This window comes from Euleptes europaea, chromosome 10 (assembly GCF_029931775.1).
Source record: "Euleptes europaea isolate rEulEur1 chromosome 10, rEulEur1.hap1, whole genome shotgun sequence".
Lineage (NCBI taxonomy): Eukaryota > Metazoa > Chordata > Lepidosauria > Squamata > Sphaerodactylidae > Euleptes > Euleptes europaea.
In genome coordinates, this window is record NC_079321.1 from 50021569 (window position 1) to 50035860 (window position 14292).

Sequence of the window (14292 nt, forward strand, 5' to 3'; positions counted from 1 at the left end):
AAGCCGGTTTGATTCTGCCTTAAGTGGTAGAGACAGTAGGCATATAAAAACCAACTCTTCTTCTTCACTCTGGGGTGCCTTTTTCTTGATGAGTCTTACTGCTCATGTTTTTATATAACTTTATAGTGGATGGTTGCATGTGGATTGCTATACATGGATTACTCGAGAGGTATCAGCCTACGGCAGAAGAACAGTGATGACAAATGTCTCAGGTACCTGAGACTTCCTAAGTTAAGCATAGGAAGTCTCAGGTACTTAGAAGTAATAGAAAGTGAAACCGAATGCTACAGCTAATGTTAGTAGCATGCCTTCTCGGCTCCTGTTTTCATGTGTTCTGAATGAAACCACATTGCTGACAACGGGGATTTCTTTGTGGTGAACAGCACAAGGAGCAATTCCACACAAAAGAGGGAAGGAAGCCTAAAGGTAAACATGTAAAAGTCACCCTAAATTTCAACTGAAGGCATTTTTGTTTGGTTCTCGTAGGTTATCCGGGCTGTGTAACCTTGGTCTTGGTATTTTCTTTCCTGAAGTTTCGCCAGCAACTGTGGCCGGCATCTTCAGAGGAGTAACACTGAAGCATTTTTGTTTATTTGCTTAATTAAGACATGTATGTGCTGCCTCTTTAGAGGCTTGCTCAAGGCAGTTCACAAAGTAAAGCAAGATACAATCTTTAAAACATAAAATTACTAGAATTAACAACCATTAAGAACTTGCCAATAAAACCCAAAGGCACAAAGACACACCAAAGAAGCATCAAAGCACACTCAGCAGCAATTTAGTGATTGTCTTCAACTCTGTGGAGTTTTTGTCTACCCAGAATTATTTAAAGCATTTAGGTCTTTTTCAGCCATACATATCCATCAGGCTATTTACTATAACCTCAGTACATAATGAGAAAAAAAAATTGCACAATAAACAGAGTAAACAAAATTCCAGGAAACATCAAACAGAAATGAGGAAAACAGCAAGAGAGGAAGAAGGGGGATACCACATGTCAAAAACAAAGCTCCAGCCAATCAGAATCGAGGATTTCAAAAGTGACAGTTGCCATGCCCCCCTTAGGGCCCTGGCCATTGGTAGAGGGGGAGGAGGCGAGCTTCAGCAGGGCAGTCACATGACCATATGTTGTCCAATGGTGTTTCGGGAGAGGTGGCTGTTGGGAGAGGTGGCTGATGGGAATGGTAATTTTCCTGAGTAAAATGGCCGCTGCCATGTGTTAGCAAAGGAGGGGGGGTTGCTGATCTCCAAATCTGAAGAGAGATTAAAAAAAGCATTTTGGTTGCTGTTGCTAGCAAGCTTGGGAGGCAACAATGGGACATGAAAAAAGCAATTGTGTTTGCAGTGTTTCCTCCACCAGTCTTTTCCTCCCCAGTGCATGAACAAACAAAATGAAATCTTTACCTTTTTGTTGTTGTTTTTTTTGCCCTTGGGGCATGAAAGAGAAAGAGAGAGAAGTCCCCTTCTCACAGCTTCCTGCAAGCAAAAGTAGCCTCTGCACCCCTCCCCACCTCCAGCCCGGGTTCGGAGAGGGGAAGTTCAAAGTTGGGACAGTTCAAAGAGAGTTACTTTTTCCAAAGAATCTATTTTCTTCAGGGAGGTGCTGCCAGTGAGGCCAAACAGCCAGTGGAGGTCAGCCCCATTGACAGGGTGGTGGAGGTCGACCCCACCGACAGGACGCTGCTGGGTTATGCAAACAGCTCAACCTAGGGAGTACCTGATTCAGAGGCTTGCTGATGCCAAGCAGCTGTCCCCCCTCCCTTCCCTCGCAATAAAGTTGTTTGAACTTTAAGATCCATGTGTGTGATTCTCTGTTGGGGTGAGACCGGGCTGGGGTGCTCAGCACAGCTAGTCAGGAATGGGTGCCCTCAAGATACATCATGGAGTTTGGTGGCATCCGAGCTTGGAAGTCCCATGCCACGGGAATTGGGACCCCCAGGGCATGCATGGGCACAGGAACAACCATCTGATCAGACGAGCCGTTCCCGTGTCCAGCCCTGGTGGCTGGATGCTTTTACCGATACCCCAGCCTGGGCCATGACAGCAGCAGGCACCACCGTCTGCATCCCTGTCTCAGTCGCCCATGTACTTCCAAGCTCAGACAACACTGAACCCCTCTCCCCTGATTGGTGAAAATCAGAATTGTCCCCTGGGAGGCCTCTGGCATTCTGTGCTGGGCCCAGTCACCAGCTGGTTGTCTGGGGGGGCTCCTTGCACTTACCCGGTGTGGCTGCCAGGATCCCTGCCACTGTTGAACAACAGGATCTTCCTGGGTCAGGGGAGCCAGGGTGGTCAGAGCTGTCCTCAGGGGCTGGGAGATGCAGTCATGTCAGCATCCTGGAGGGTGGGGCTGCTTTGGCTTAGCTGCCACAATCCCTCTGGTTTGTGCTCTGGTGTAAGGTGGCCGAGAAGGACCTGTGCCCTGTCTCCAGCTTCCTCGTCCTGCTTCCAAAGTTGCCAATATACTACCAGATGGAATATGTAACTTTTCAACATACATGATAGTCTTTTTGCTGCTGCAGCTCTGCTTGCTGCACACGGACTTCTATGAGTGACAGAGGAAGAGAGAGAGAAAAGCTTTCTGATAGGGTGATCTTTCAGGATGTTTGCTATATCATCATTCACCCCCTCCCTTTACCCCTTGTGATCAAGCTAGCGTTTACAAAAAACTTTCCAAACTTGTTCTCGAGGAAGCATGCTGGGAAGAACTAGAGGGTTTGTTTTTCCAGGAAGCGTAGTTTGAGAAATAAATAAAAGCCTGTAACTTCTAAATGACTCTTAAGAGAGAGAGGATTAGCATCTAACTCGCACAAGCACACATGCACCCCTTGATGATGTACCCAATAAAGAAACTGGCCGAGGGCCTTATTTGAAATGTTTTTTTGAAGTCATACAGGCCACTCCTGCCAAGTGGTCTAAGTGGCCAATTTTCAAAAGGATCTCTACAAAATGGAGGAATGGGCATTAAAATGTCAAATGAGATTCAATGTGAGCAAGTGTAAGGTGATGCATATTGGGGGCAAAAAATCCCAGCTTCACATATACACTGATGGGATTTGTTCTGGCAGCAACAGACCAAGAAAGGGATCTTGGGGTGGTAGTGGACTGCTCGGTGAAGATGTCAACCCAGTGTGCTGCTGCTGTGAAAAAGGCAAATTCCATGCTGGCCATAATTAGATGAGGAATAGCAAATAAAACTGCTGATATTGAAGGGCTCCCAATAAAGGTATTTTACCTGTGGCACTATAAACTGCCCCTGTGTATATAAACAGGTGCAGGAATCCTCCTTTTAGACGTGACACCTGTGTAGATAAACATGTGTGAAGAACTACCCCCCTTCTTCTCTTTTCATCTTCCTTTCCTTTCACTTAGTCTGCATAAACACCCACATACACTAACATTCCTCAAGCTGCAACATTCCGAACACCACCGGCTTCCTCTGCTTCGCTAGTTTGTTATCAAGTTAAAGGGACTCTGATGTTCCCTGCAAGGGACTCTCTGTTTGGACCTAACACATGTGCAATTAGAGAATCACTCTCTGCCAAAGTTGCTGAGTTGTTGATTTCAATAGCCAAGAATGACACCATGGGAAAATTAGAAATGTATCTTTATTGAAGACAATTGTTAGAAGTGTATAAAGGTTGATGAATGCTGAACTACAGTGTGATTCTTTTGGTTTCAGCTGGAGAAACTTGATCCCAGCTTGTACTGTTAAACTGGTACCATGAAATAGCAAAAGCTGTAAAAGTAATTCCTGATCTCCAGTGTGTTATCCTTGATCAGATCCACCTGGGGTAACATTTTAGGCACAACAATATCATACTGCCCTTCTACAAGTCTATGGTGAGACCACACTTGGAATACTGTATGCAGTTCTGGTTATCACACCCAAAAAAAAAAAAAAAAAAAAAAGGATATTACAGAGCTTGATAAGCACAAAAGAGCAACCAAAATGATCAGGGGACTAGAGCAACTGCCCTATGAGGAGCAGTTAAAATGCTTAGGGCTGTTTAGCTTGGAAAGAAGGTGGTTAAGGGGAGACATGATAGAGGTCTATAAAATTATGCATGGTATGGAGAGAGTGGACAGGGAGAAGCTTTTCTCCCTCATAATACTAGAACATGGGGTCATCTGATGAAGCTGGAGGGCAAGAGATTCAAATCGGATAAAAGGAAGCATTTCTTCACACAATGTATAGTTAAATTGTGGAACTCCTTGCCGCAGGATGTAGTGATGACTGCCAACTTGGAAGGCTTTAACAGGGGAGTGGACATGGTCATAAAGGAGAGAGCTATTCATGGCTACAAGTAAAAATGGATACTAGTCATGATGCATACCTATTCTCTCCAGGATCAGATGTGCATATTAGGTGCTTTGGAACACAGGCAAGACAATGCTGCTGTAGTTGTCTTGTTTGTGGGCTTCCTGGAGGAACCTGGTTTGGCCACTGTGTGAACAGATTGCTGGACTTGATGGACCTTGGTCTGATTCGGCATGGCCTTTCTTATGTTCTTATGTTTTGTTCCGAACAGCCTGAAACGTACCTCATAGGGCTCAGCAAAAAATGTTACAAGCCTTAAGTATTAATAAGTGATGCTTTTTTGAATAATACATTCCGAGGACAGGATGCTCTCTATAATAGACAAATGTATGCACCCTCTGTCATGGTCTGAAAGTTCTGTTTCTCCTAACTGAAGACAATTCCATCAATTGAACAGTAGCTTGCTCCTTCTTCCCCAAAATGCAGACTCTAGGGACAGAGGACAGGCCCCTTGGAAGTGGCATGAGGAACAAAATGTGGGGCCTGGCATAGGACTGGGTGAATGGTGGAAATGGGTCAGCCCTTCCAGTGCTGGAAACTTACTGAAGCCTGTCCCTATATATGTACTAACAAAGGGGGGGGGGGAAATCTAAGGAGTATTTAAAAAACTCTGGATCTAAACAGGTGTAAGGGGTCAACACTGGTCTGTAGAGATACATCCCTTTGTTCATACGTTAATAGAAACAGCTCATTTAAGTAACATCATGAAAAAAATGGTGCCTCATACACAATTATCTCACTGCATTGAGTGTTTCCAGGCAAAAGGTCATTGACAATGAACATCGGATGCTTTTTGTAATATCCAATTTCTTTTCGCTGGGGCATCGGCTATCCTAGATCAAAACTTACAAATTGAGCTAAAAGCCAATAAATGATTTTCAACAGAGACAAGTGTAAAGTTCTGCATATTTTAGCAGGCACATAAATCATGATGTCTAGGGCTGTTTGAATTCACTGTAGCCACATGCTTCGAGCAAGAGCTATTCAAACTATCTGACCCTTATTTTTTCGTACAGGGTGTCACTTAAATTTGGTGTTCAAGAAGAATCTCTTAGAGCAAGCAATAAGTGATCTTAATGTTAAACTCCAGTCTAACACCCTTATATATTAATATTGTCAACAGGTGGGCACATATTTATTCTAGTGTTTTGCTAGACAGCCCCTATTACCATGGCAGGTTCAAATCCTTTGCTTAACTGGTCCACTTGGAATTAATTTCTTTACCACCACCTGTCTCCTAGAGACACTTGCATGGTTCACCTGCTGATCAATCACATCCTTTTTTATTTTATTTTTTATTTTATAATAATAAAAACAGAACATACACAAACAGCATTTCGTGGATTATACAGTTACAGGGGGATGAACTCAGTTTTTCTTACCATCTAGAAAGAGTACAGGAAAATGAGGGAAGGTGCTATTAAAATATACTTAAACATATAAATAGGTCCTCTTTAAAAAAGAGTTATGAAGGAGATAAAGTTGCCTAAAATCCTGAGACAGCTGTACAGCTGACGTTGCATGCCTGTGTATGTAATAAGTCTGCTCTAAACAAGATAACTGTAAGAAATTAGAAACAGGGGCAACAAAGTTATCCAGCTCCATCAAGGACGGGAACCATCACCTGTGCCCCTTCATTACAAATGGCACTGCAGTAAAAGTAGAGGCAATTGCCTAACAGGACAAAGCGCAAGTAATTGTTTTGCATGGTGAATAATTGGTCCGTCATGTTAATGCTGACCAATGATGATCTATTCAACAAGACCGCCTCTCCTGGTATACCCCCCCTGAAGGACATTAAAATCGTCCGACAAAAATTTACTGGTGGTCCCTGGCCCTAAGAGCGTGTGGCTGTCCTCAACAAGAGCCAGGGCTTTTTCGGCCCTGGCTCCGGCCTGGTGGAATGCTCTGCCTGGTAACATCAGGGCCCTGAAGGATCTGAAAGTTTTCTGCAGGGCCTGCAAGACAGAGCTTTTTCACCAGGCCTACAATTGAGGACAGCCGCCTATATTTGCTCATATTATTTATACCATCTACTGGCCTCCCCCCGTTCCCCCTTAATGGGAACAACAAATAACAAAGGGTTGCCACCTGCACGGTTCGCTACAGCGTTTAGACTTGTGCGCCACCATGTTAGGTTTTTAGAATTTTATTGATGGTTATATTATAGATTTTACTGTATATTTATATTGTATATTGTTGTATTTTTAAAATGATGTTACCCACCCTGAGCCCTCTTGCTGGGGAGGGCGGGTTATAAGTCTAATAAATAAATAAGTTCCAGGAGAGCCCGCTCGAGGCACAAGTTGCTCAAGTTACAGTATTCAAAAGCAGTCTCAAGTTGCATCTTTTTTATTACTTATCACCAGGGCATGGCCTGTTCCTCTAGCACAGTTGGCTACTGGACTGATGCAAAACTGCTTGGCACAGTGCTCAAGATGAACTTCCACAGAAAACATCAAAGCCATCCAATCCAGAGCTCACTTTGCATGTAGGCAAGGAAGGTTGATCAAGGTTAAGATCAATGTTTATCTGGCAATCGTGTTTCTGCTGAACTTCGTAGTATCTCTACTTGAAACCTGCCATATGCAAAACATGTAGTTTGCCACTGAGCTCTGGCAATGGTAAATGTATTCATGTGATACTGAATAAGATGTCTACAGGACCTGTCTTTGCTCTTCTGGCTCTATTGATTCATTAGCTCATGCCCTCTTGGAATGCCACTTTTATGAGGAACTTAGATCACGTTATATCTCTCCCCTTTTAACATATAAATCTAATGCCTCTGTGTCTGACACAATGCCTTTTTTATTAAGTGACAGGGATCCCAAGGCTACATTGTCAGGGGCAAGATTTATTTCAGTCCTTATATCCCTAAAACATTAGATTTACGCTGCTCAAAATCAATGGATCAAGGAGCTTCTAAGGGATAATGGAAAGGAAAGAATAAGATGTCTGACCTGTCTGGCGCTGTATTGTCTACTCAGTTTGCAGAAGTTTTCCAAGGCAGGAATAGTCTTTTCTGACATTTGCAACCCGAATGTCCTCTAAACAGAAAATACCAACTGAGCTTGGACTCTTATGCCTGCCAATAATGTGCTCTGCCATTTAACCTGTTTATTCAAATACAAAATCTCTTCCATTGCTGGGGTGTGGGGTGGGGTGGAGCAGATTCATGAGTCATTGATAAGAGGAGCTGACAAGAGAGCCCATAGTGGCCCAATTTTTTATTGAGAGCTAATTATGTGGTAAATTGTAGTCCATACCATGAAGGAAATGGGGAACTTGGCATGGCTGCCATTCCTGTGTTCTTCTTTGTAGTATAATTCCACCCTAAGTAATTAACGTTTGATGAGGGAATTGCAGAGATATTGCATCAGCATTAGATACTGCTTTGCAGCATTGATGTTTAGAAATGGGGTGTTAAGACTCTTTACAAAATCTCAGAAGTGTTGCTTCTTACCTGCCCACAAGGGCATAAAAGTATTAGCATCTCTTTGTTCCTTATCAGTTCAATCCAGTTTGTCAACTCCTAGGACAGTTAACTGTCAAGTCAGGCCTTATTTATGTACCTGTGGAGTATTCAGAAATGTCCCCTTTTGCACCATCACTTTCCCATTTTGAACATTTCTTCCATGCCACAATTTTGATGTTCAGATTCTCTGTAGATCTAAATGTCATGTTTTCATTCCTTTGTCTCAAGGTAAACCCTCTCTTTGTTTCTTATTCCACCCCAAAGCATCATATTTACATTTACTAAAGGTGTACAGAGAGAGGGGTTTCAACGCAGTTCATATCTCAGTTTAAAAAGAGTCATATTTTTTATGGTAGAAATGGATTTAGAAGGGTGTAACCTAGTTTGGGGGTAGAGGTGACACGATATAGCCTGATCTTGTCAGATCTTGGATACTAAGTAGGGTTGGTACTTGGATGCGAGATCGTCAAGGACGATTCTGCAGAGCAAGGCAATGGCAAAGCACCTCTGCTTCTCACTTGTCCTGAAAGGCCCTTGCTGGGGTCACCATAAGTTGGTTGCAACTTGACAGCACTTATATACGTATGTTATCTATTTAGGATTGTACTATTAGTGTCGGAATCAAAGCTGCTTGGATCAGACAATCCATCTGATAGTCATTCCTACTAGCTTCAATGAGAAACTCATTTCCACTGATAATTTCTGTCTTTGCACCCAAAGTATTTTCCCTGTTTCATGTCAGGCAGATAAGAGGAATCATCCAAGTTTTATCGGAAATTAAAATTCTCATTTGCAGAGCAGGTACAAGGAGGTATTAATGCCATTTGAGTAAGGTTTTCCCTCCTTCCTCAGGATCCTTAAGCAAATGTGGGATGGGCAAAACCTGAGGGCATAAGTAAAGGAAGCCAAACCACCTTCTTTACCTCACTGCACTCTTGTGCTTTCAACATAATGGGTGGTGATTTCAATATTTTCCCCCAACAGCCACTCAAGGCAGATGAAAGAAAAACAGCACTGCTTACCTGTAACTGTTGTTCATCGAGTGGTCTTCTGTGCAGGCATACATGGGAACTGCGCATGCACAGGCCAGCCATGGAGAACTTTACATGGAAAGCTTCTAGAAGATATGAGATGCTCCCCCTTCCCCCTCCGTCAGTGGCTCTTCCCACCAAAATGGCCACGTGGAGAGAGGATGCATGGAGAACTTCTCATTTTTTTCCTGTGGTGAGAATTTTAGTCTTTTCGAAGCATTTCGGAATGGCTTTGTTCCAAAAGTGTTCATCCTACAGAACAAAGATGGCTCAAAACGGTGAGCCTAAAGACTGCTTGTATTGTTTGGGCAAGGGGCGTGCTACTACCTCTTGTAGAGCTTGTAGCCTTCTTACTCCTAAGGCGAGACAAGAACGGGCCTCCCGTCTCAAGGCCTCGTTCTTCGAAAAGTCTCTCTGCCCAGTTTTGGAGGCAAACGTGGCCGCTTCAGTGATGGGTTTGACTTCCTCTTTGTAATATTGTGACAGCAGGAAATTAAGGCCCTAATCTCTCACAGGTTGTATCTGGTCGTTTTATTCTGGCCTTTGCTGTAAATAAATTCATTCATGCATTTATTCAACAGCAGAAAATCTCCAGGTACCACCTGCAGGTTGGCAACCCTAGTGTCAGGATCATGAGTGTGTAAATGTAGCTGGGCCTTAGGAACTTGCTTCCCAGTAAAAAAAAAATAACTCATATCTTTTCAGTTCCAAACAAAACAGTATTCTTTAATACGTAACAGCAACTTGATAAGAATAGAAACCTGAAGAACTGTCCTTGTTAATTTCAGTATTCTCTCCAGGATCAGAGGAGCATGCCTGTTATATTAGGTGCTTTGGAACATAATTGCTGTTTGTACATATTTTGTTTTAATGATGTGTGTGTGTTTTTGGGGGGAGTTGATTTTAATAGTTTTGAAATGTGATTTTATCATGTGTATTTAAATTTGTTAGCTGCCTTGGTGGCCCTTGTGAGGACAGAAAGGCAGAATATACATTTTGTTTTGTTAAATAAATAAATAAATAAACAAACAAACATATTTAGAGAATGGGAACTGTTTAGGTTGTTAATATTTATTTATTTAGATATTTATACCATTCTTTCCCTAAGCAGATTGTAACACTGTTCTCCCCTTCATAAGAACAGCCCTGTGAGACAGGTTAGGTTGAGAGAACATGGCTGGCCAGTGAACTTCCATGGCTGTGTGGGGATTTCAACCTCCCCTCCCCCATCAAATCACATCTGACTTATGGTGACCCTTGGTGGGGTTTTCAAGGCAAGCGAGATTCAGAGGTGGTTTGCCATTGCCTGCCTCCATATCACAGCCCTGGTCTTCCTTGATGGTCTCCCATCCAAATACTGGCCAAAGCTGACCCTGCTTAGCTTCTGAGAACTGGCAAGGTCAGGCTAGCCTGGGTTATCCAGGTCAAGGTGATTTGAACCTGAGCCTCAAAAATTCTAACCTGAAACTCTAACCACTATACCATGCAGGCTCTCTATGTTAACAAATACAATAAAAAAAAATTCCAGTTCCTGATCTGGAAGTGAAACCATAACCTCTCCAAGATTTTAACCACAATTCTATTTGCAATACATAATCAGAAAACCAAGGAGTAATGTCCACTTCCTATTTCTTATATTTTGTTGCCATCTTGTGGTTTGTCAATGAATTACTACCAGAATGGTACATTTTACAGAATGCATTGCAAAGCTCTCTTTGGCGAAAACGCATGGTCACTTTATCCTCCTTTAATCCCTGTTTCAGCCAGGATTCAGCCAGGATCGAACGCATGCGTTTCGCCTAATGTGTGTTCAATCCTGGCTAAAACAGGGATTAAAGGAGGATAAAGTGACCATGCATGAATGAGGACCTTTTTACAATCTTGTCAGGTGTGTGTGTCTGGGGGCAATTGTATTTCACTATTCAAGCATCTTTCCTAACCTTTTAAGCGTATTGTAAAGTGCCAGTCAACACATAGCAGTTAAGATGGTTTATTATTTGTGGTTAGCATGCAATGTTAACTCATCAAACACATCATATTGTGACTTTGAAGAAAGAACTTTTGGCTTTGGGAAATGTATTGAGAACGCATTTTTAATCTTTTTCTATGTCATCTGTTCATCAGACAAGGGTTACAAAAGATGGAAAGATTATGAATGAATGCTTATCGGGAAGAAAATTGTTCTCATAAGTATATTTCATGTCTTTGATGCTTGGGAATGATGTAATGTTCTCATAATAGTTATACTCTCAAAAGGTATAAAAAGGGACATGAAATTGAAAGAGGTTGGAGGCTCTTTACCAGTCATGCTGTCTGTTAGAGGATTTCTTGGTATGGTATAGTCATCCTATGGTATTCCTGTATTCTGTAATGGGGTATGTAAACTTTTATTTTAACTCTTAAACATTGTATTCAGATCGGTTAGAATTTTTCATGTAACCTAGCTTGTTTCTATATGGGGAAAACACATGGTCGCTTTAGCCTCCTTTATTCCCTGTTTCAGCCAGGATCCAGCCAGGATCGAACGCATGTGTTTTTGCCAAACATGCGTTTGATCCTGGCTGGATCCTGGCTTCACCTGATGGCAAAAGATACCGAAAGAGGGAGACAGACGAAACTCCCTGGGGAAGGAGTTTCAAAGTTTTGGTGCTACAACCAAGAAAGCTGTTTCCCAAGTTGCCGCCCGTCTAGCCTCAGATGGCAGGGGCATTCAAAGCAGGGCCTCTGAGGATGACTGGAGTGAATGGGATAGATAGCTGGGCAATTATTAAGACACTGGGCAATTATTAAAGTATCTACTGCCTCAGCACTTGCTCTGCACTGTAGCCACCACATTTCTGCATGAACCAGAGCAGTGCTACCTAGGAGACAGATCACAATGGGTAGCCATGTTAGTCTGTCAACAGCAGTAGAAAGGAGCAAGAGTCCAGTAGTACCTTTAAAAACTAACAAAATTTCTGGCAGGGTATGAGTGCTACCTAGGAGGCAGAGGCACGAGAACGTTAGGCTAAGAGGAACTGGATGATCTACTTCCGGCTACCCGCAATATTTGTTGCACTTTGGGGGGAGGGGCGAGCAAAGGAATCCACAGTGGCAAATGCATCCCCTGATGTAGATCTCAAGTCATATGGCCTTATCATGGAGAGCTGCAGGGCAGATAGGTGAAAAGGAAAGCAAAGGAAGATATGGAATTGTATTTCTCTCGCTTTGCCCAATTTGCTGCATTCTCCTGCACTTACTGTATGATCCTAGGTACTTTTCCAGCCTGAGGCCATTGATTTCATTGGTCTTAGACTGCAGTAATTATGTACAGTTGATACCATTGACACTTCTACTGCAAGGTCCCTTTGCACATGATGTATGAAAAATACAAATTGGATCAAATGGAGGGTTTCGACAGAAGAGGAATTTCCAGCTGTGGAGTGTGACTTTCTCAGCCCCCCCTCCCTAGGAGCAGCATTTGGATAGTCATTTTGAGCTGCAGCAGCAAGGAGGAGGTGAAGAAGTCACCCTCCACAGCTGGAAATCCTTCCAATGCTGAAAATATTCTGTTGGATCAAAGGCTACATTGTGTAGAAAACAATGCTGTTGAGACCTGGGGCATGTCAATACAGAGCCCAAGGCAAGTTGGTGCCAGCCTGGCGATTGCAAGCTGATACATGTGATCACTATGGCACTTTCTTTTGAATATGCTACTGACCCTTTTCTAATGATGCCAGAACAGTGCATTGAAAATCTTGATGAGATCTACCTTCTTGCTGTAAAGGAGGATTGCCTAATAGAAGAACTGGATGCTGCTTCATAGCTTCCCATATATTAATGGTTGTATGGGGCTGGCAGCACCTCTGCCACATTCACCTGCTGCCTTGGCACTTGGTAGGGAGCCCGAGGTGATGGCTGAATCAGTAGCACCCCTTCCATCACCGGTCAAGCAGGGTGGCTGCCGCGCCTCTGAGAGTGCAGCAATGACCCCAGGCCCTGTTGGGCCCCTTGGAAGGCCAGGGCGGTCTGCAGGATGTGTCTGACTGGTGCACATCACCAGCAGGCCTGCAAAGATGTCAGGAGAAAGCAGCTAGAACAGCAAGAGGCAGGCAGGCTCACTGGCTGAAGCGGCAGAAGCTGGAGGGCCGGATGAGTCTAGCATGAGCTGCACCAGCTGGAAAGGCTGGCAAATGGACTGGGAGGGCAAAGGAACCATTGAGAGATGGTGGCACTCATCTTGTGGGGGCAGGATCTGCCACCAGAGGGTCCTTTTAAAGCCACCGGCTGAGCCACGGTGGGAAGTCCTGAAAAAGGCAGTCGGGCCCTTAGCCTATGTGGAGATGGAATTGGAGGAGCCCAGGATAGGCCTGCCTCTGGGAACCATTTATTAAGCGGAACTTCATTCAGAAGCTGAGGAGGATGGGCCAAGTCCCACCTAGCTAACCAGGAGGAGGAACAAGAGATGGAGGATAGACTGGTATAATCCCACCTCCTGTTTTCTGATGCTCGTGTGGGACTGCTGGCAACTTTCCAATAGGGATCTATGTAGCCAGGAGTCCGCTGGGTTACATTTGTATGAAGGCAGCCAGTCACTAATCCTGCCTTCACAATGGCCCACCTGTTTTACTGTTTTACTGAAAGGCGTGGTACCCACAGGCATCACACTGGGGATAACAGACCTAAATAATCATTACAGAAGCCTCTGGGGCTGCATGAAATTAGGCCCCTAAGAATGAATGACTTACTGAAACTCATCCACAGGCTTTTTCTTAAACATTACATGAATATATTTTCTCATACACTGCAAATTACAAAATGATAATCCTTATTTATCAGGATGCCAAGCCATAAAAATATGTTAATTAATTTAGCTTTCCCAGCTACCTGAGAAGCAGGTGAAACCATTTTAGGTATTATTGCAGGCTCTTTGAAATCCTTACATCAGCTTCTTATCTCACATAACCAGGTATACATAAGTAATTTTTTGTCTAGGAGATTATGTTCTAAGTGTAAGTATTTGAGAAACATTTCTTTCATTAACTAGGAATGTGCTTTCAGATATATCCAGTCCAAATATATATCTGAAAAATACCTTATTGGTATTTTCCAGATGTATTTGACTATCTGGAGGGTATCCAGGATTTTCTGGGATTGTAGGGAATGGGTCCTGCAAAAACTTGGTAATATTTGGGATTAATCAGAAATATTAGGAGCCAGTGTTTTAAGGCTCCCAGGATTTTTTCCTCTTTATTTTTCCAGTATGTTTGTGTCTTCACAGGGCTTGGCATTAGTGTACCATGTTGGTTGACTCTAATTCTGTCCTTTTAAATTGGTATTGTTGGTCTTGCAACACTGTGTTCTTGGCACAAGAATTGGGTTTGCTTTTTGTGATGGATTCTTGGGTTTGATGTTGCTTTTGATTCTCAGGTTGTATACTGAATCAGAGTCTGATTTTCTATTTCTTGGGCTTGCAACAGCTGCCC